Source organism: Archocentrus centrarchus, chromosome 5 (genome assembly GCF_007364275.1).
Source record: "Archocentrus centrarchus isolate MPI-CPG fArcCen1 chromosome 5, fArcCen1, whole genome shotgun sequence".
Lineage (NCBI taxonomy): Eukaryota > Metazoa > Chordata > Actinopteri > Cichliformes > Cichlidae > Archocentrus > Archocentrus centrarchus.
Genome location: NC_044350.1, coordinates 22,468,375 through 22,490,925, shown reverse-complemented (window position 1 = coordinate 22,490,925; position 22,551 = coordinate 22,468,375). Strand labels below are relative to the sequence as shown.

Below are 22,551 nucleotides of genomic sequence, written 5' to 3'. Positions count from 1 at the left end.
AACGGGACCAGTGTTTCTCAAGCCAGCAATGGAGATTAAAGATTGAGGCTGCCACTCTGCAGGCATGGGGGGGAGCACTGTGAGGGAAGGAGGGAGAAAGGAAGCGAGGGAGAGCAAGTTGTATTCCCGACTTTCACTAAGGGAGGGAGTGCAGCTCAGATAGTGTTTTGCAACAGTCACAGTCATTTGGGACAGACACAAGGGGCACTATTGGCATATTATCACTGCCAGCCACACTACATTAACACTGGCAGAAACATGTACTCAAAAGTATTTCTTCACATCAGCATGTGACATGGAAATGTACAGACAACAGGAAATGTAGTTTCAGACTTCCAGGACAAAACACTTTTTTTCAGATTAAGAATTTAAACAGGTTGACTTCCTCAGCACCGTGCTACACAATGTATCTGCTGTTCACACAGCTGCTGATACTCCATCACCAGCAAAGCAATGCATCTTATTCTGCTTTTTATCAACTCAAGCGTCTAGTTTTATTTAATTTATTTATTTTAAATATAACATAATTATCCTGCATGTTTGAGTACAGTGGCAGATCTCTACTGGAAAGACCAACGGACAAGGCAGACCTTGTGTGCGTGTGTGTGTGTGTGTGTGTGTGTGAGGTGAGGTGAGGCCAATCGAATAGACACACCTGACATCTAGTGGCGGAGCAATGTAAATTCAGAAACAGTTTATATATAAATTATTCAGAGTCAAGGGGCTTTTCAGAGAGGCAGTGTGTGAAAAATACTCAGCCTAACCTCTGATGGTATCCAGCCATACAGAAAGTTTTGCCACTGCTTTGTAATGAGAACACTGTTGTAGCATTCATTTGAATCATTAGCAGAAAGTCGCTCCATCCAAAACAACTGACAGACATGAGACTTTTTATTTTTACATTTTCCTTCCATTTAATATTTTTTTTGTTTACTGCACTCGTTCAGTACTGTGTATGAAACAGAACAGACAACTCTTTGCATGCGTGTGATGTTGGCCCACATCATCAGTAAAGGTTTTCCTTAGCTACAAAACACAACAAGGTAGGAGGTTATTTCATGGTTGAGAAAGAAAGCCTTTCAAACATAAACAAGATGTTAATCTGCATGCACTGTATGCGCACAAGGACAGAAACACTGAACCTGCCCGCTCACAAGATCCAGTCAGAGACATGTAGGCATTTTACATGTTTCTGCAAATAAAGTGTTTTTGATCCTTCACAGGATGAATACAAGTTTGAATGCCAGCTTGTGTTGAAAGGGTGAGGGTTAGCAAGCAGGCTGTACTAAAAAGAAAATATTTCATCACTCCTCTTCTTACGTCAAGATGACAAACAAGATAGGCAGCAAAACTCCTCCTTCATGTTCCTGAACAAAGACTTCCTGTAACTGATATGTCTTCAGATCAGGCCTGCTCATATCAAAAGATAAGTATGCATGAGAAAAATGGTGTAAATAATGTATTAACTTAGTAGGGTTTTTTTTTTTTTTAACTAAGTACCTTAATTTCTTTATTGGTGCAAATATCAGTTAGCCAATTATTAAATGGAAATATGTCCATTGTGGTTTTAATGCCTTTAATCAGTCTCACAAGAGTTTTCACAATCTCATTTCTCATTTGCACCATTTTATACAAGAGTTCAAAGTAGTTACAAGTCTTTTATGGAATACATGCACATTAAAACAAAAATGGCTAGGTGGTTTTCATATATTGTTACCATATATTTCTAAAATATAAGTAATCATGGGCTGTAATAGTAAAAAAAAAAAAAGGCAAATGAATTATGAACAAAAACTTCAAAGCTGATGTAAAGCTGAATGCTTTTAAATGAACATTTAAAAGAGCTTATATGTGTGTCTGCTGTATATCTTTTGTGTAGCCCGGATGGAAAAATGGGGATTAAATAAGCTTAATTCCTTTGGACCTAAAAGCAAAGTTAACAGGAGTGTAATGTACTTTGCATATAATGTGTATTGTGTAATGGAAGAGGAATAATGTTATGTAAATATAATGTTTTCTTACAAAGTTGCTGAATGTAACAGAGCTAACACTCTTAGTTCGTATTTTCTGAGTGGTCAGTGAAGGTGGTCTGTGCATGTGTACCTGTTGTAATTGGCTGGGTGTGATGAGAGAGGAAGGAGAGGAGAACGAGAGAGAAACGGAGAACGGACGCCGCAGTGTTGGCTCGGAGCGCGCTAGCACACGATAAACTAACAGAAGAGAACTGACTAGTAAATACTACCCAGTGACTGTTAGTAGGAGGCGTTGGGAAACCGCCTGCCCGACAGCTGTGCAGCCGCAGACGACGGTGATTCAGAGCGAGGCATCAGCATCGGCGGCTAGCAGCTAACGGCTAGCAGGAGCTCGTCGCGGTGACGAGCGCCATCTTCTTTGCCCTGTCGGTGGCGAGTGGTGAGCGGAAACAGACTGCAGACAAGAACTGGTTGACTGTCGTCCGGAGGGGACGAGAGGATGAGCTGGTTCGCAACGCGGAACTGTAAGTCAGACGTTTCTGGTGCCGCTATCGGTGAGTGAAGAGGAGTTTCGCCGCTGTGCTGCAGCACGCAACAATCAGGCCTGCAACGTTTGTGTGAATGCGAGCGTGTGTGGGGGGCCCATGTATGAGTACTGTTAAGTGACTGGGTATATTTGAATGACGGAGTAGTCAGAATTAACCCTTATAAGCCTAATCCATTCGGACTGATTGGGAAAAGCTAAGGTTGAGTTCAATATTTTTACTGGTATTATAAGAATACAAGTGTTTTAGTGTTTCATTTGTGTCTTACATTTTGCATTTGAAAGTGTGGTTTTCTATCTTGCGTTCACGTTCAGTAAATGTTCAGTTTTGGAGTTAAAGAGTCGTCTGAGTCAGTGTTATTTTAAATAGTGTGTGATTTAAGTTTCTTAATAGTCATCACATAATTGTCCACAAGTGAACCTTCGTGGTATCCACTTTGCATCGAACCCACACCCCACCTAGTTTGGTCAATCCTGGGGTTCCCGGTCGGAACACAATATAAAGCGGTGGGGTGCTACATAAAATGGAGGCACCGCTGGGATAAATGCTAATATTAGCCTACCCTTGTTACTGGCTCAGACAACTCTTTAAGTAGAGATAATCTGAAATGAAAATAAGCTATAGGTAAACTCAGAGGAAACCAGTAAGCAAACTCTGTGTAATAGAAGGGAAATTGGTACACCAGAGGGATGGCACAGTTACGGCATTGGTGTAAAGGAGAGGGCTTAGACATCCTGCCGGAAGGTAGTAATGCACCATGGAGAATTGTTGGAAATTCAGAGGAGGAGGAAGGGTCAGCTGACCAAGTGCTCGCAGAGGACTTGCAGGTGCCACCAACAGAGTTAGGCCCTGTTCCACCACTTCAGGCCTCTACTCCGGAAGCTATCATCAGAGCTGTGGGAGACCTTCTGCAAAACACAGCCAAGCCGGTAAGTGATAACAGCAACTACAGGAGGCTACGAACCTTCTCAGGGATTGTCCCTACTCCCCCAGGAGAGGAGCCATTGGAGAACTGGATATTGCAAGCTCGTTTGATGATAGAGGAATATGATCGGCCTGACAAAGAAAAGAAAATGAGAATAATGGAAAGTGTAAAAGGTCCTGCTCTGGAGATATTGCAGGCCGTCCGCTTTAATAACCCAGAGGCCACACCCCAAGGGTACGTGGATGTGATTGAGAACACATTTGACACACCAGAGACAGGAGAGGAACTGTACTTCTCATTCAGAATGCTATGCCAGCATCCCGGTGAAAAACTTTGAGTTTCTGCGAAGGATGGAAAGATCCCTGACCAAAGTAGTGAAAAAAGGAGGGCTGTCCCCGACTTCCATAGACAAAGCCCGCCTTGATCAACTCATTAAAGGAGCCACAAGGTCTGACATGATGTTATTAAGTTTGCGTTTGAGAGAGCGAAGAGATAATCCACCTACTTTCTTGCAGCTGCTGAATGAGGTGCGCATTGAAGAAGAGTATGAAGCCTCCCGCCGTACACTTAACCCCACAAAAGCTGTGCATGTCAAAAGGGCTACTGTACCCACAGGGGCATATGTCCAGGATTTTAGAGCTGAGCTCCAAGAACTCAAAACCCAAGTCAGTGGGCTCACGGCTGCGTCAGGGGCTCCATGTGTCCTTTCCCTTGAGTCTCCACCCACGGATGAGGCAGAGCCCAACAGCTTGGAAGAGAACAACAACATTCAAGCTTTAAAGAAAGAAGTGGTGAAACTAAGAAAGCAGCTCTCAGTTATGTCTGTTAAACCCAGCAAAGAGCCCGTAGTATCACCGCTCCGTAACCAGACTTTTCCCGTGTGCATGCATCAGAGAGCTACGGCACTCAGATCCCAGTGACTTTTTCTGTTATCGCTGTGGCGAAGATAGGCACATTTCCACCAAATGTAAATCCCCAGAGAACTACCCAAAAGTGATACAGAAACTCCTTCATGCCCAACGGAAACTGAAAGCAAGCCAGAAAGCTCCTGGTACTGCAAAAGAACAAACTACCACAAATGTAGGGGTCAACCGGAGCGCTGTGAGTGTACACACAGCTGGTGTCCCAGAAGGACTTGTAGGGCCACCCTCCACTGCCTGTGTGAAGGTGGATGGCATAACCTGCACTGCCCTATTAGACAGCGGGTCTCAGGTAACGATAGTTTTCGACAGTTGGTATTCAAGGTACTTGCCTCATGTGCCTCTCCAACCTGTCAGTGGTTTAGATATTTGGGGCCTAAGTGAGTCAGAGACCAGCTACCCCTACCGAGGCTACATCCAAATTGAGTTGGAGTTGCCTGGAAAGACCTAAGGGAAGGTGGAGGCTGTCCCAGTTCTTGCTTTAGTGTGCCCAGATCCTCGTTGCTCAGATACCTGTTCTAGTTGGCACCAATGTTCACAAAATTAGACCTCTGTCTTCAACTCAGAAAGAGGGGAGCCCAAAAACTGTTCGCACCCGCAAGGTGAACGTTTCGCAGTCTCAGCCCTTACCTACCATTAAGTCCGAGTTCCCTACAGATGATGACTTTCCGGTAGCCGAAGTAAAGTGGACGGGTCCTGGACCACTGGTTATTCCGGCTGGGAAAAACCATATAGCCATCTGTAAAGTCAAAGAAACACACATGATCGAAGACAGTATCCTGATCACAGAACGTGCACCTTCACATGCTCTTCCCCCAAGTGTGTTAGTGCAGCCAACGGTGTTGTTCTCTAAGACCCTTGACAAAGACAAGTTCTTGGTTCTCATGCGCAATGAGTCCCTCAAAGACACTGCCATTCCAATGGGTACTGTGGTTGCACACTTGCATGTGGTGGATATAGTGACTGACATCCCTGGCACACACACAAGAGCTTCATCTCAGCTGGACCCATCACTGTTCGACTTTGGGGATTCCCCTGTACCAGCTGAATGGAAAGAGAGGCTGAAACAGAAACTTGCAGAGAGAAGTAATGTGTTTTCAACCGACGACTGGGATGTTGGATTGGCTAAAGGAGTGCACCATCATATACGACTAAATGACCACACCCCCTTCAGAGAACGGTCTCGCCGTGTGGCCCCTGCTGATCTGGATGATTTGCGCCGTCACCTTCAAGGACTACTGGCTGCAGGAGTAATAAAGGAATCAAGGAGTTCCTATGCTTCACCCATCGTATTGGCACGAAAGAAAACGGGGAAGTTGCGGATGTGCATGGACTATCGAACACTGAACCGCAGAACTATTCCTGATCAGTACACCGTTCCTCGAATTGACTAGGCCTTGGACTGTTTGTCTGGAAGCAGATGGTTTTCAGTCCTGGATCTGCGCAGCGGGTATTATCAAATCCCAATGGCAGAAGACGACAAGGAAAAAAACGCTTTCATATGCCCTTTGGGATTTTACCAATTCGAAAGGATGCCCCAAGGGATAACAGGAGCCCCAGCAACCTTCCAGAGAGTAATGGAAAAAGCGGTTGGGGACATGCACATGCTTGAGGTCATAGTGTATTTGGATGATTTAATAGTGTTTGGAAAAACCTTAGAAGAACATGAACAAAGACTGTTCAAGGTCCTTGACAGACTGGAAGAGACTGGACTGAAGTTGGCAATAGACAAATGTCAGTTCTGCAGACCTCAAGTGACATGTGGGACACATAGTGTCTGAAAATGGTATTGCCAATCCTGGGGTTCCCGGTCGGAACACAAGATAAAGCGGTGGGGTGCTACATTTGCATAACCTGCTCTTTTGTAGATAAGCAACATGACATGCAAATAAACATGCAAAGCCAACAGTGAAGTGAATAATAATTTCAAAAATTGTATAAAAAATGAACAAAAACAGACCATAATAGGAAGCTTATTATCAACATCACCACTACATTAAACACCTGCGAGTGCTTTCATGGCCTGTTAGACTTGTCAGTATACATTTTCACAAAAATAATCAATGGTAACCAACTTGCAAAAACAAATAGTCAACACGCAAGGTTTTCTAGTGATAACATCAGTAAGTAGGCACAATGGAATTTACTGTTTACTCATCTCAGACACAGAATGTTACACTATAAAGAAATACAATTCAAACCAAAAACAAATGCCATGACAATAGCCTGGAAAGATGAACACCACCGACACAGCATACACGCAAACATAGACACAAGATGCAAATAAAGTGAGTCTTCTAGCAACATGCTAATCAAAGGGACTATCTAACTGTTTGAAAAACATTAAGATCACTGAATAAAACTGCATCATTCCATCCTCACACATAATAGTCAGAATCTTTTAAACAGAATTGAAAAACAAAAATCTAATTCATATTAAAATGTTCATGTATAGTCATATACATACCTGTAAATTTGCTTTATTTTGTTTTGCTTATTATTTCTTCTTCCTGAAGTGTCAGGTTTGGATGGCCAAGAGAGGAAGGGCATTAGGTCTTACAGGTGAATTTGTATAAAACAACCTCTCATGATGCACTGACGTACAAATACACTGATGTCATTGCTGTGGCTTCAGTCTCCAGCACATTTCATTCTGCTGGCTTTGTGCTGTTTGTTTAGGCTGAGCTGCAGTGAAAGTTTCCCTAATTGGTTCAGCAACATTTCTACCAACCTCTTCAGTTTATCAGGGGACATTATGCTCGGAGGGCTCTTTCCCATTAACAACCTCTCCAACACCTTAGGTGAGATAATAGAGCCAAACAAAATAAGCTATATAAGGTAAGGATGGTTAAGAAAGACATTTTTTTAAAAATAATCTGAGGTTCTGAATCACTGTGTGCGCTAACCCTGGCTTAACAAGACTTCGACTTTTTTTTCTGTGTGGCTGAACAGTTTAAACAAACCTGTATTGGGATTTGCTATACCAATGAAATGTGCAGTGAATGAAATCAATGGAAACCAGACTCTCCTCCCTGGCATCAAGTTAGGTTATGAAATCTGTGACACATACAGACAATCTTCAATTATCATAAAAGCTACTCTGTCCTTTCTCACTGGAAAATCCAGCAAAGCACTATCTGTGCAGTGTAATTACACCGACTGTACTGTCCTGCCCCAACGCCTTGCCAGGGTCGACAGCTGGTTAACTCCTCTCCAACAAACCACACAAATGACAGGTTCCAGTTAACTCTTTATGGTAAGTTGAAGTAGGGTAAAACTGTGAAACAAAATACAATACCATTCAGAGGGCGATTTGACACTGCTATAGAAAATAGCTTAGAAGCTAGATTAGCTTAACCAACAATAACAAATATCGAACTCTACTAAAGGTTAGCAGGGCTCTAAACTAGGTGGATTAACATTGATCTTGTTTTATATGCATATAATTAATACAACATACCGACGATGCCTTCAAGGGCTGACTTGAGACTCAACAGACAGAAATCGCGCATCAAGCTTGTTTTCCCGCACAAACAATGTCCACTGCTCATGACGTCATCAGTCGATGCCGCAAGCATAAAAACACTACCCTTGTTCCCCAGTAGATGGCAGCAAAGGAACATGAAAAACTTATAAACACCAAATTTCTCAGCAAAGACAACAGGAAGACAACATCAAACAGAACACTCCCCGCCTGATACCCAGGGGGTTTCACACTTTTCTTTCCTTTACCTACGTTATGTTAAACATCAAAATAGGCTCAGTTATGCATTCATTTAACCTTAAGAAACCTTCTCTTTACTTAACACTTGAAACATTGCACACTTATTAATCTGGGGAAATCAGCAGGACCAGTTCATTAACAGGTCTGAGAAGCAGTTTGGTTCAGTCCTTCCTGACGATTCTCAGCTGAACCTTGCGTACTCGTCCATCTTTGCTGGGGTACACCTCTGTGATGATGCCAAGAGGCCAGTCATTCCTTTTGCAGTGAATGTCCTTGAGAAGCACTACACTTCCTTCTTTGAGATTGGGGTGGTCGGATGACCACTTCCTGCGGGGCTGTAGTGTCGCCAGGTACTGCTTGCGCCACCTGTCCCAGAAAGTGTTAGACAGGCTTTGAACTCTGCGCCACTGCTGCTTGTGTAAGTCCTTGTGGTCAAACTCGCCAGCTGGAGGTGGGCAGGGGCCTACCTTTTGAGTCAGCAGTGATGCGGGTGTGAGGATAAAAGGATCTGTTGGGTCAGTAGACACAGGCACAAGTGGGCGGTTATTCACAATGGCTGTGACCTCAGCCAAAAGGGTTGTGAGCACCTCGTGTGTGAGCTTAGATCTTATTTGCATGAGCATTGAATCCAAGATGCGGCGTGTGACACCGATCATTCTTTCCCACACCCCTCCCATATGAGAGGAGTGTGGGGCATTGAAGGTCCAACTGCAGCCCTGCTCAGAGAGGAATCTCTCCAGTGTCTTTTCATCAGCATTTGAAGGGATTTTGAGGTCTTTGGAGGCGCAGATGAAATTTGTGCCCCTGTCTGAGCGTAGGTGTTTCACTGGCCCCCGTATGGCCTGGAACCTTCTGAGTGCATTAATGAAGCTGGATGAATCTAAAGACTCGATGACCTCGATGTGAATGGCTCTGACAGATAAGCAAGTAAAGAGAACTGCCCACCTCTTGCTCTCAGCGTGTCCTCCCCTTGTGCGACGTGCAGCAACAGCCCAGGGCCCGAACACGTCCATGCCAACATTAGTAAAAGGTGGCTCAGTGCTGAGTCTGTCAGGTGGCAGGTCAGCCATCTTTTGAACTTCACATTTTCCTCTGAGTTTGCGGCAGACAAAGCATTCAAAAATTACTTTGTTTACGACTCTTTTGGCACCCAGTATCCAATAGCCAGCAGATCGGATGGCGCCCTCAGTAAAGTGGCGTCCTTGGTGTTGTGACTGTTCATGAAAGTGACGCACAATGAGGGTGGCTACATGGTGACCTCCAGGCAAGATCAGCGGTCTCTTCTCACTGGGTTCTAGATCGGCAGCTGTGAGACGTCCTCCGACTCTCAGCGAGCCTGCTTGGTCAAGAAAGGGATCCAAGGACCAGAGAAGACTGCCCTTTGGAATGTTTGTGTTGGATGAGAGGCACTCTAGTTCTCTCTCAAAGGTCTCCTGCTGGACTGTTCTAATGATGACTGTTGTGCTCTGGTTGAGAACATCCACTGTTGCAGGTGTGCAGCAAAGATGCCATCCCTGACACTGTTCGCTATTCTTGTCTTTCCTGAAACTCTGAAGGATGTGAATCAGCACACCAACAGCCCTTGTGAGAGAACTCCAGCGTGAAAAGCGACTGAAACGCTGTGAACCAAGAGTTTTGAACACTGTCGTAGACAGTGTGGTCACTTGCGGCCGGATTTCAGGATCTCGTTCTGGCTGTGAGAGTTCAAAGGACTGTTCAACAGGCAGCATGTCAACAGGCTGAGACAAGAATGCTGGTCCAGTAAACCACATTGTGTCTTTCAGGCGGTTTGCTGGAACCCACCGTGTTGCAATGTCTGCAGGATTGTGTTGAGTGTCTACATACCTCCACTGTTGTGGCAGTGTGCTTCGCCTGATGCGCTGAACTCGGTTGCTCACGTACACATAGAATCTTCTTTTCTCATTGAAAATGTACCCGAGTACAATTCTGCTGTCTGTGTAGAATGTGACTGCATCAAATTTGATGTCGATTTCAGACATGATGGCTTCAGCCAGATTCACTGCCATGACTGCTCCACACAGCTCCAAATGGGGTATGGTGTGTTCTGGGCGTGGCGCGAGTCTCGCTTTGCTTGCGATCAGTCCTGTACGGCATTGACCATCTGCACCTACAGTTCTTAAATAAGCAACTGCAGCAACTGCCCTTTCTGATGCGTCTGAAAAGACACAGAGCTCAATTCGTTCAGCTGCAGACAAGGATATGCGGGTGTAGGCTCTGGGAATTCTTAATTTTTCCAGTTCTTGAAGAGAATCTCTCCAGCTGTCCCACAATTTCTCCTTTTCTGCAGGCAGAGGAGCATCCCAATCAGGAGAGTCGGTGGCGAGTTCGCGAAGCAGAGCCTTTCCTTGAATTGTCACAGGAGAGACGAATCCAAGAGGGTCATATAAGCTGTTCACTGTGGAGAGGACTCCCCGTCGGGTGAATGGCTTCCTCTCATCCGCCACCCGGTAAGTGAAACAGTCTGAATCCAGGTCCCAGTGTAGACCAAGGCTCCTTTGCACTGGTAGACTGTCAGCAGCCAGGTCGAGGTCCTTTAAGTCAGTGGCACGATCTTCACAGGAGAAAGCCTGCATGACCTCTTTGTTGTTCGAGGCTAGCTTGTGCAGTCTGAGATTGGAGCCTGCCAGCATGCTTTGAGTCCTTTTAAGCAGACTGATCACCTGTTCAGCTGTAGGTAGGGATTTCAGTCCATCATCCACATAAAAATCTCTGCCCACAAACCGCTGTGCATCTTCTCCATATTCACTCTGACCTTCCAGAGCTGCACGCCTGAGACAGTAAATAGCCACAGCTGGGGAGGGGCTATTTCCAAACACATGAACGTTCATGCGGAATTCTGTGACCTCTTTCTCAGGGTCATTGTCCTTGAACCAAAGGAACCTGAGAAAGTTGCGGTCCTCGGGCCTGACCTTGAAGCAGTGGAACATCTGCTGTATGTCCACAGAGAAGGCGACATTCTCTTTTCTAAAACGAAGGAGAACGCCCACCAGGCTGTTGTTGAGATCTGGTCCGGTTAGGAGCACTTGGTTTAGAGACAGGCCATTGTGCTGTGCGCTGGAGTCAAACACGACTCTTATCTGAGAAGGCTTTTTCGGGTGATAAACTCCAAAGCACGGTAGGTACCAGTGTTCCTCTCCGGGTTTCGGTAGGGGAGCTTCTTCCGCGTGCCCGCTCTGAAAGATCCTTTCCATGAACGTAATGAACTGCTGTTTCATTTCAGGTCTCCTTTTGAATGAGCGCTGCAGCGAATTGAGGCGTTCCAGCGCCTGGGCACGGTTGTTGGGCAGCCGTGGTCGGGGAGCTCTGAAAGGAAGAGGAGCCACCCAGCTGTTTCCCTCGTCCTTGTAGACTCCATGGTCCATGATGCTCAGAAACTGCATGTCCTCTATGGACGGTGCCTCTGTGTCATCATCCTTTGTTGTCTGAAACGCATCACTGTCCAAAGTGTTCTGTATTGCCTTTGCATGACTGCCTCCATGCAGGATGAAGTGTGAGAAGGGTTCAGTGACACAGTATCTCTCCTTCACCGTGTAGCTGTTTGGGCATGGCTGAAAGAGAGAAGGGCGTCCGTTTCTCAGCACATTGGTGTAGTAGGAGTGGACAAGCGGCGGCTTGTGCATGTCCCCAATACACACATCACCCACAATCACCCAACCCAGATCCAGTTTTTGGGCGTAGGGTGCATTGTGTGGGCCGTTCACCTGTCTTCTCACCTTGTGGGCTCTGATTATGTCCCTGCCCAACAACAGCAAAATGGGGGCTTGTGGGTCGAGATTGGGGATGTGCTTTGCGAGATGTCTCAAATGGGTGTGGCTGGAGGCGACCTCGGGTGAGGGAATTTCCCTCCGATTGTTTGGGATTTCGTTGCATTCAATCAATGGTGGCAGTGACAGCACAATGCTGCCATCCACAGGTTCCACCATGAAGCCACATGCCTGTCTACCTTCAGTCTCTATTGTTCCCGCACATGTTTTCAGGGAGTATGGTGAGGGCTGTCCTGAAATATTGAAAATACTGAAAAACTCTGTTCGTACAAGTGATCGGTTACTTTGATCATCTAAGATGGCATACATACGGACTGCAGCATAAGAGTGGTTGGCTGGGTATACCTTTACCAGACATATTTTCGAACAGGAGCGCCCTGAGATGTCCTTTCCACACACCTTGGTGCATGTGGCCGAGACAGGAGTCTCCCCGCCATTCTCAGGTGCAGGGTTCTCTGAGCTGCTGCCTTTCAGTGCTGGGCCAGGGTGTAGCGCTGCAACATGCATGTTGCTTCCACATTCTGTGCAGCTTACCTCATCGTTGCAGTTTCTTGCCAAGTGTATGGCTTTGCAGCACTTGTAGCACACTCCATGTTTCTTTAAGAGTGCCTTTCTTTCCTCTATGGGCTTATCTCTAAATCCACGGCATTTGTGGAGAGGGTGGGGCTTGTTGTGCAAGAGACAACGTTTCGCTGGGTCCTCTCTGCTGGTGGACTTACTTGCAGATGGGGAGTCAGAAGGTGTTAGTGAGGTATCAGGAGACACTCCTGTCTTGAGAACAGCTACTGCCCTCTGGCTCTCTAACTTTGATGCAGGCTTGTGATAACCAGACTGTTCGTTGCTGGATGCTGCCAGCATGAAGCCAGGATCATTTCGCATCCTTGCCTGCAGGCACACAAAGTTCACAAAGAAGCTGAATGGGGGATAGGTGACCCTATGTTGTTCCTTATAATTAAAACCTAATGTGAGCCACTTCTCTTGCAGGTAGAATGGCAGTTTCTGCACAATAGGGTTAATCCCGCGGGGTGTGTCTAGATAACTGAGGCCGAACAGGTCCCCATCAGCCTTTGCTGCCTGTATTTCCATCAGTAAGTCCCCCAGCTCTCTTAGTTTGAGCTCATTCTTGTTCTGCACTTTGGGAAAGCTTTCCAGCCTTTTGAACAAGGAGTTTTCAATTACCTCAGGTGCACCATAGTACTCATTGAGCCGATTCCATACAGCCCTGAGTCCATGTTCTGGGTGATTCACGTGAACAGTTCTTATGCGTCTAGCATGTTCGGATGAGTCCTTGCCTAACCATTTTACAAGAAGGTCAAGCTGCTCACTAGCTGAGAGGCTGAGGTCTCTGATAGAATTCATAAAGGATGCTTTCCAAGCTCTAAAGCATTCAGGACGGTCATTAAACTGCACAAGCCCAGTGGAGATAAGCTCACGCCGGGCCATAAATCTGACAAGGTCTGATATTCCTCTGTTTTCATCAAACTGAGCATGTACAGGGCTTCTTTGTTGGTGAGCAACACTGGGTAGTAAGTGGGAATTGTCTAATGGTTGGTTATATGCAGTGTCACTGTAGTCATTTCCTAAAGGCTTCTGCATTATTTCAGGGCGAGGTGTCGTTTTAGGCACATAGTCAGTGTGCTGTGATTGTGGCATTATGTGGTTCTGCTGATGGGGTAATTCACTCGCGGTGTGGTAAGAGGCAATGGGATGGGCATATTCAGGGGTCTGAATGTCTGGGATGCTGGCGGGAGTGCTTTCTAATAGCTCTGCTGGAGAGTATTTATCTGCTCCCTCAACATAGTCCTTTGTGCGTACCTTTGAGTTCTCGGTTGGCACATCAATGTCGCTGAAAACCTGCTTGAATTCTTCTTGCACTGCTGCCTCTAGGACGTCTGCTTTGGCCGCTGTAGCTGCAGCTTGTTTTTCGAGGCGGACTCTATTCAGTGTCATTTCTAAACGCTTATTTTCTAATTCCAATTCTGCTTGCTTTAATTTCAGTTCATTCTCTTTTGCAGCAAATGCCACTTCAGTCCTTGCAGCCTCTGCTTCTGCCCGCGCCTGAGCAGCAGCTAACTTGCTAGCAGAGGAGCTTGAAGACCTTTTAGATGAGCAGGCTGCATCTGATCTGGTTTTTATGGATTGTGTGGTCGAAGCTTTTTCCGACATCTTGACGCTGATTTTAATCGTACTTGCTTGAAAAGACAATCCAGTTACTGTGATTCTGTCAGGTCCGTCACTCACACGGTGTCGTTCTGTCCTCCAGTTGCGAAAATCAGCCCGCCAGAAGACGTCGTTTTACTGTACTGTCCTGCCCCAACGCCTTGCCAGGGTCGACAGCTGGTTAACTCCTCTCCAACAAACCACACAAATGACAGGTTCCAGTTAACTCTTTATGGTAAGTTGAAGTAGGGTAAAACTGTGAAACAAAATACAATACCATTCAGAGGGCGATTTGACACTGCTATAGAAAATAGCTTAGAAGCTAGATTAGCTTAACCAACAATAACAAATATCGAACTCTACTAAAGGTTAGCAGGGCTCTAAACTAGGTGGATTAACATTGATCTTGTTTTATATGCATATAATTAATACATCATACCGACGATGCCTTCAAGGGCTGACTTGAGACTCAACAGACAGAAATCGCGCATCAAGCTTGTTTTCCCGCACAAACAATGTCCACTGCTCATGACGTCATCAGTCGATGCCGCAAGCATAAAAACACTACCCTTGTTCCCCAGTAGATGGCAGCAAAGGAACATGAAAAACTTATAAACACCAAATTTCTCAGCAAAGACAACAGGAAGACAACATCAAACAGAACACCGACTATGAGACCAATATGGCTGCAGTGATTGGTCTTTCTGTCTCAGAAATGGTGTCAGTCACTGGAAAACTCCTGGGATTCTTCCTGATGCTACAGGTTTGGTTACACATACATCTTACAATTTTCAGCAAATTCTTTCTTGATGCACAGATTTGACATATTGTGCAATAAATATTTGCAGAGTAAAGGTAAATCTTCAAAGTTAATCTAAATATTTTTGTCAGGTTGTACAACACAAGTGAACTTGTTATCTAATTATTGCCTGTTGTTTTACCATGCTAAAGATGTATTATGTCTTGTGTGTTAACAGGTGATTAACATCTGGTCTTTGTTTTTAATTCTCACATCAGATTAGCTATGGGGCCACCAGTGACAAATTCAGTGATAATCTTCTCTACCTATCGTTCTTTTGTATGGTTCCCAGTAGGGCTGCATAAAACGATTATTTTAGTAATCGAGTATTCTATCGATTATTCCATCGATTAATCGAGTAATCGGATAAGAAATACTTTTCTTATTAATGAACAATATTACGTATTTAAAAGAAGGGGAAAGGCTGGTCTCACAATGAACAACTCATTGATTTCCTTTTTAGAAAGTTTAATATTTTAATAGGTAAACTGGATACAGTATTTGAAAAGAACTGACCTTTTGGTCCATTTACATACTGTGTTAAATCTGTTTCTTTTTAAAGAACATTTGAACTTAAATCAATGCAAAAATAAATAACAAAACGAATGAAAAAATAATGTTAAATGAAGTTACACATACCAATAAAATAAGGTACAAATCAAAAACAGCCTCTCCTCTACTCTTCTTGTAAGGCCTTACTAGGTTACTTTGAGGTAAAAAAAAAAAAAAAACAGAACAATTGCACAGTGTGTGTTTTAGTGCATATTAGTGAGCATGTGTGTCTGTTTAAGTGTGTTAGTGAATGAGTGAGTATGTATGTTTCTATGGTTTTAAACAAACATGTAATGATTACAATGCAGAAATGTGAGCATATCTATGTGCTCAGAACTGAGGCTTGCCCTACGCTTTGATGCGATGTTTCCTGCTGCGGAAAACAAACGCTCTGATGGGGTAGATGTTGCTGGAACACACAGAAAGGACTTTGCCAGTGTTGCCAAGGTTGGATATCGCGTTGCATTTGTTTTCCACCATGACAGTGGATTCTCCTTCTTGGACAGAGGCTGCTCTCCAAAATACATCAAAGCTTCCTTCTGCACTATTTGATTTAGCCGCTGCTCTTCATCCTCTTCATCACTGGTGCTGGAGTCTGATGATGATCCAAGTATATTGTAGAGGAATGATGCTTCACCCTTAACATTCTTTGTTGGGCTGTCTTGTGCTTTGCCGGACGCTCCATTGTCATTTTCATTTGACTGCCTTCCTTTGCTTTTGGCAGCAAGTGCCATTTTTTTGTACTGTGCTTTGGACCTTAAATGCTTCATCAGATGGCAAGAACTTAAGTTTTCTAAATCTGGGATCCAAAGCAGCAGCAATTAGGACTGTGTTTGGCAATTCAGGTTTAAAAATAAATAGATCTTGCCATCTTGCTGTGATCTGTTCAGCCACATGAGCCTGGAAGGACTTTGCTGGTGTAGTCTCAAAAGTTGAACTCTGTATGGACTTCTTCAGGCTTTGCACAAGTTGTGGAAGCACAGAGAGTGTAACATATTGCTGCCCACTCAAGAACACTGTAGCCCCTTCAAATGGCTCAAGAGCTTGGCTCAGTTCCTCAATAACGTTCCACTGTTCAGGCTTGAGATCGAGAGAGTGGTGTTTTCCTTTTGAACCCACTGCTGGGTCAGACAATGTAGCCATCACGGGCCATCTTTGTTCGAGAAGCCTGGATAACATGTGATAAGTACTATTCCAACGAGTACTTACATCTTGAATCAGCATGTGCTGTGGTGTACCCATTTGCAGCTGCTTCTCTTTTAGCTTAGTGCATGCCAACTCACTCTTTTTAAAATGTTCGACAAGGCACCTGGAGGCAGCCACACACTTTGAGATAGAATGGTGGTTCTTCAGAGCACTCTGCACAACCAAATTGAGGGTTTGACCTGCACATCGCACTGATGCCCATCCATGCTTTTCTGCCAAAATCTTCCCTACTGCTACGACATTAGCACCATTGTCATGGACAACAGTTTTTACTTACTGTGGTGGAATGTTGAATTTAGCAATAACATCCTCAAGCCACGCTGCAATATTTGCTGCCGTGTGTCTCTCATCAAGAGGCATTGTTGTCAGGCTATGGGTTGTCATTTCCCAGTCTTCCCCAATAAAGTGACAAGTCACCCCCAGATATGCCTCTGTAGCAATACTTGTCCAAATGTCTGTTGTAAGTGCAATGCTGTCAGTCTGCTCAAGGATGGTCTTTAACTTTTCTTTGACGTCTTCATACTTTTTTTCCATCATATTTGTGAAGTAGGTTCTTGAAGGAAGTGTGTACCTGGGATTGAAAGTGGAAATCATCTTCTGAAAGCCTTCATCCTCCACCACAGACAGTGGGCGCATATCTTTGACAATCATGTTCAAAATGCTGTCAGTCAACTCAGCTGCTTGTTCAGTTGAATATGGTGCAGCTTTGCGAACAAAGTTGTCCATACGACTCTGGGATTTACTGAAAAAAAGAGTAACAAATAATTCAGTGTGCAACCTAACAGCCAGTGGCTCAGTTTTACTGGCCCAAGTTTATTTTTGCTTGCATGTGAAAAACAAATCTATTACTTGTATATCAATATAATTCATTATTATTATATAATAGAAATTTATCTGCATATACAGCTTTTATTTTAACTTCTGCAGCTTTCCTGTCGTTTTGTCGCTGTGTAAAACAAATGGCGATCAATGGAAAAATGTGAGACACTTTCTCCATATGTATCGTTGATTTGATTACGACCTCCAGTTTTAATAGATTACAGTAACAAGCTCTGCTGTTATGTACGCTAGAAAAATATTTTCTTTCACCCTGCTCTTCTGTGTGTGTGTCTGTAAATAAAGGCTTTGTCTCCACATTAAACTATAACAATGTCATCTTTACTCCTGTTGTGTGGAGGAGCTACTTTGGTATAATTTTGCATATATTTTTATTCACACTTTTACTTGCAATACTTCTCCACTGCAGGTTTATTTTTAGCCGCAAACGTGAATGAAATGTGCTAGCTTACCTTGTGCTAGTCCCGCTCTGTTGACTGGATGCGTAGACTGGGTGCTTTCTGCTGAGATGTTGAATCATTGCCGTTGTACTATTGTGGTAAGCTAATTCAGTTTTGCAGTAGACACACTGGACGGTTTTTTCGCTTAGCTTCTGTTTAAAATGGTCCCAAACTTTTGATACTTTTCGTCTTTTTCTTTGACTTCGCTCATCGCTTTCTTCTACGTCTTCCTCCATCACGCCATGAAACAAAGCTGCGTGCTATACGTGAACACGTGAAACGTAAGCACGCTGTGCGTCAGTACACATCCTCCGTGTGAAACATGATTACCACTGAGCAGTACATGGTTGTGCGGATTAAACGAAGCATCGACACAGTAAATTTGTGTCGATAATTTTTTAGAATCGATTTTATCGATTTAATCGATGAATCGTTGCAGCCCTAGTTCCCAGTGACAAATGGCAAGTGGATGATATCGTAAAGTTAATACAGGAATTTGGGTGGAACTGGGTGGCAATTGTAGGCAGTGATGAGGAGTATGGGCAACAAAGTGTGTGGATGTTCACCAAACTGGCAGAAAACATGTTTATTTAAGTGGCCTATCAGGGCCTGATTCCAGTGATCAAAACCATCATTGAAAATATCTAAGTGACCAATATCAAAGTGGTGGTGGTGTTTTCTCTCTTGGACCAAGCTGGAGTCTTTTTTTTTGAGAGAGGTTAGTGAAGCAGAGATTTAAAGCAATTCAAAAATGTATTGTTCCAGTCAGTGTTAATTTCATTGATGAAATATTTTCATCATAGTTTTAGTTAACGACCCCGTTTTTCATGACAATAACGATAAATTAATTGACACTTTCGTCAACGAATGAAAACGAGACGAAAATGCTTGGCGGGGACGACATCCATCAGAATTTATTTTGTGAAAGGGCGGGACAAGTTAGGAAAACATCCAATCATCGTACACTTGCACAAATTTGCTCTAAACCCGGGAAGACCAAACTAGCCTGTGATTTGTCTTTACTTCAAGAGAACTAAGTTATGTAAACAATGTCAGCAGGGAGAAAGCAAAGAGCTGATGTATGGACACATTTGTCCTTTGATACAAACAAAACAATATGTAAACCATGTGGGGCGACTATCTCACACACACACACACACACACACACACACACACACACACACACACACACACACACACACACACACACACAAATCTTAAATGACATCTGCAAACCAGTCACCCAGATCTCCATGTAAAGGTAAGCATTTCAATGTCATGCCGGGTAAAGTGTTTTTCCCAGTTTAGCGTTTGTGTTTAGAGAAAATCTCCACACCGCGGTGGATTAGCCTTTCCTAATCTTAGTCCTGAACACTGCCCTGTACCTGTCCTGCTGTAAAATGCTCTATTATCTCAGTAAAGTTGTGTTAATGATCAGGTGTGTGGGAAGCAGGTGAAACACTAATGTAAATAATATTAATAATATTTTGAAAAAGTGTGTATAATGACTAATTCAAGGGAACTGAAGAAAAAGTATTTATTTTACACCCTTTATATTTTAGTCGACTAAATCGACCATAGATTTAGTCACTATATTCTTACGACAATTCGTTAGCTAAAACTAAAACTATTGAGATGACTAAATTATGACTAAAATTAAATTACATTTTTGTCAAAAGACTGACTAAAACTAAATCAAAATTTGCTGTCAAAATTAACATTGGTTCCAGTCAACCAATCCAATTTATTACAGGTTATCAGGAGTAATTTAACAGCTGTGTGGATTGCCAGCAAAGCAATCAAGAATCAAGTGACTTCTCGGCCCAACACTGAAACAGTTGGTACAATCATTAGATTCCTTGAAAGCATAGACACCCTTGGTCTGTTCACTGACTATGCAGTGGAGCTCCTCAAGAAACTCAGTGATGAGAGGGCAAACACATCCACTCCAACCACAACATCCAATCTTGACTATCCCAACAGTTGCTGCCCACAGTGCTGGAACTTGTAACCAGATAACATTAGCTTAGTGGAAGCACCTGAAGTCCAGACTCTAGCTTTCAATGTGTTTGCTGCCATTTACAGTGTAGCATAGGCACTGCATAACCTGCTGGAGTACAGTTCAGCTTCCTGTAAGTGGATCTATCCCTGGAAGGTGATTTTATTTTAACAAAATAGCTTTAACATAATTTATCTGCTTAAAGTTTCCAGTTTCCAGTGGTTTTAGGTAATGACATTTATTTTTATTGGCATGTCTGCATAAAAATGGCGTGCTAGGCTTAATAAATAAAGCTTTCAAATAAATAGCATAGTATGGCCTAATATGGACTAGAAAGTACAAGTTACATTTGAAAGATAGTAGCGTAAAAGCAGAAAGTAGCGTAACATAGAAATGCTTAAGTAAAGTGAAAGTACTGTAAATTAAACATGTTCTTAAATAAAGTACTCTATTAAAAACAGGAAGTTACATTTCTATTGGTCCGATCCATGCTCTCACCCAGTGGTGTTACACAATGTAAGATTAACAGTAATTAAATGAGGTGGCACCAGCACCCCGTCCTCCCCAACCCCACCTCACCATTCCCACCAACACAGAAGCTTCATTGATTTTCTTGTCTATCTCTCTGCAAGCCCTTTCTGCAAATAGAATAAAAGTGAGGTTTACAGTTTAATATGACTGATAAACAGTGTGTCTTTTTTTTTTTTTTTCTAGTAAACTACATTTTTGTGCTTTCTCACTCAAAGATCCCATCCAGTGTAAAAAGTATCCCAATGATGGTCCCACAATCACAGCACAAACTGCACTGATCCCATCTTTCAGTTTTTCACCTGGGACAGCCAGGATGCCAAAATAATGATACTGGTTGATGTACTGCTGCTGGTATGTCAGGGGTCAGTGGGTGTCGTGTTCCTGATGCACCAAGGTGCTGCCCTGGTAATGGCCTTGGGGAGAGTCACAAGTTTTGTGGCTCTGATCGGCCTGATGGGACTCTGTCTTAGTCTGCCGCTCTTCCTGGGGGAACCAGAAGATGAGGTGTGTCGTCTGCAGCTGCCCTTCACTTCCATTTTCCATTATCCTATCTGTCTCACTGCAGGTGAGAAAAGACTGGTGAAATACTGCTCCATAGTGTCAGTGGGGTTGAACTTTCCCAGCTGGAAGACAGAATGCAAAGCAGACAAAAAAACCTCAATTTTATATCATCACTCAGCTTTTTGGTATTTAGCAGGTTTGGTTTAAGAAAATTGCAGGAATTGCAGATATTATACAAATGACTGTTTTATAAACATGAAGTTTGATCAGGGAATTCTGGCATTGTATAGAAATAAAACTTGAGCTACATTCCTGTTCTGTATGTTCTGTTATACTGAAATTAATATAAAGTATAATTTTACAATTGTAACTGTGTTCAAAATTGTAGCCAACCAATCACTTCGAATGTGCTTAAGTAAAAACATGAAACGGTAGCTTCTGAGGACTACCAAGCTAACTAACTTTAGAGAGAGTACATCATCTTTCTCCTCTTCATGACTGATATAGTTGCTCCCTTTTTTAGTTACGTAGCTTATTCATATCTTAACACCTAACTTTTACTTGATAGAATCCTCTGACATCAGTTATGTGACTGTTACCTATATAGGACAGAATAAATAATGTACTGTAGGATAAAATAAAAAGTACACATTATAATCATGATTCTAACCTTTCTTTTCAAACAGATACTCTGTGACAGAGTTCCCAGAGATGGCTGCCTCTCCTGCATACATTAAGAGGCCCAGCAAGCTGGCTGTTTATGCTGATCTGCTGCTCTGTGCAGGCTGGTCTCTGTGGTTGGTTTGTTCACGAAGGACCTGTGTTGGCTGAATATGTGGCAAATATGACCATAGACTTCTTAGAATCATTCCTCTTGTGCACTGTCACCTTCGATTGGTTCTGGCTACATGCAAGGTGTTGCAATGGCACAATGGCGCTTGTATCATTCATGTGCACCTTCATGGCATTGAAGCCCCTTCATCAGTATAACCTAGCCAAGGACATCCCCTTTTCCACCCTGATCTACTGTGTCATTTGGGTGATCTTTATTCTGATATACATGGACAACAGACCAAATAACAAGAACAGATCTATTGTCCATGTTTATTTCAGTCTAGCAAGCAACTTTGGGCTGCTGGCAGCTTACTACTTTCCAAAATGCTGAAAACCTGATGGGAACACACCAAAGCACTTCTGTATGCTCTTAGAGGGTGTCCCACCAACACAAATTGAGGAAGAGCCACAATCATAAGCACAGGAAGAGCAATAAATAATTGAACCTCACATAAAGAAAATCAAAGAATGATACATTCTGAAAAACTTGCTTACTTGCTTTCTACAAGAACAGGAAAGCATGTGTAGCATATACCATAGACCAGTCGACTATAAAATGCACTATTACGCTATGTGATGCGTTGTTTCTGAATTACTCTGCAATCATGTAGCACATATGGCACATAGCATAGAAAGAGTGCACTGTGATTAGTAAGATGCAGTCTACAACAGGTTTATACTTGTGATATTTTATGAGTGGATTGTTTCATAGGAATATTGTTTTGTTTGTATTAATGTTGGTACAAAAACATAAATTGAATGAAAAATAATGATGTAATTAAACATAGTGTACTCTGAGATGTTTTGATATTTTAATATA

At 43.3% G+C, this 22,551-nt stretch overlaps 1 pseudogene; it reads left to right on the top strand.

Moving 5' to 3' along the window:
• Positions 1–5,895: 5,895 nt before the first annotated feature.
• LOC115779954 (taste receptor type 1 member 3-like) lies at positions 5,896–22,385 on the top strand (annotated as a pseudogene).
• Positions 22,386–22,551: the final 166 nt, after the last annotated feature.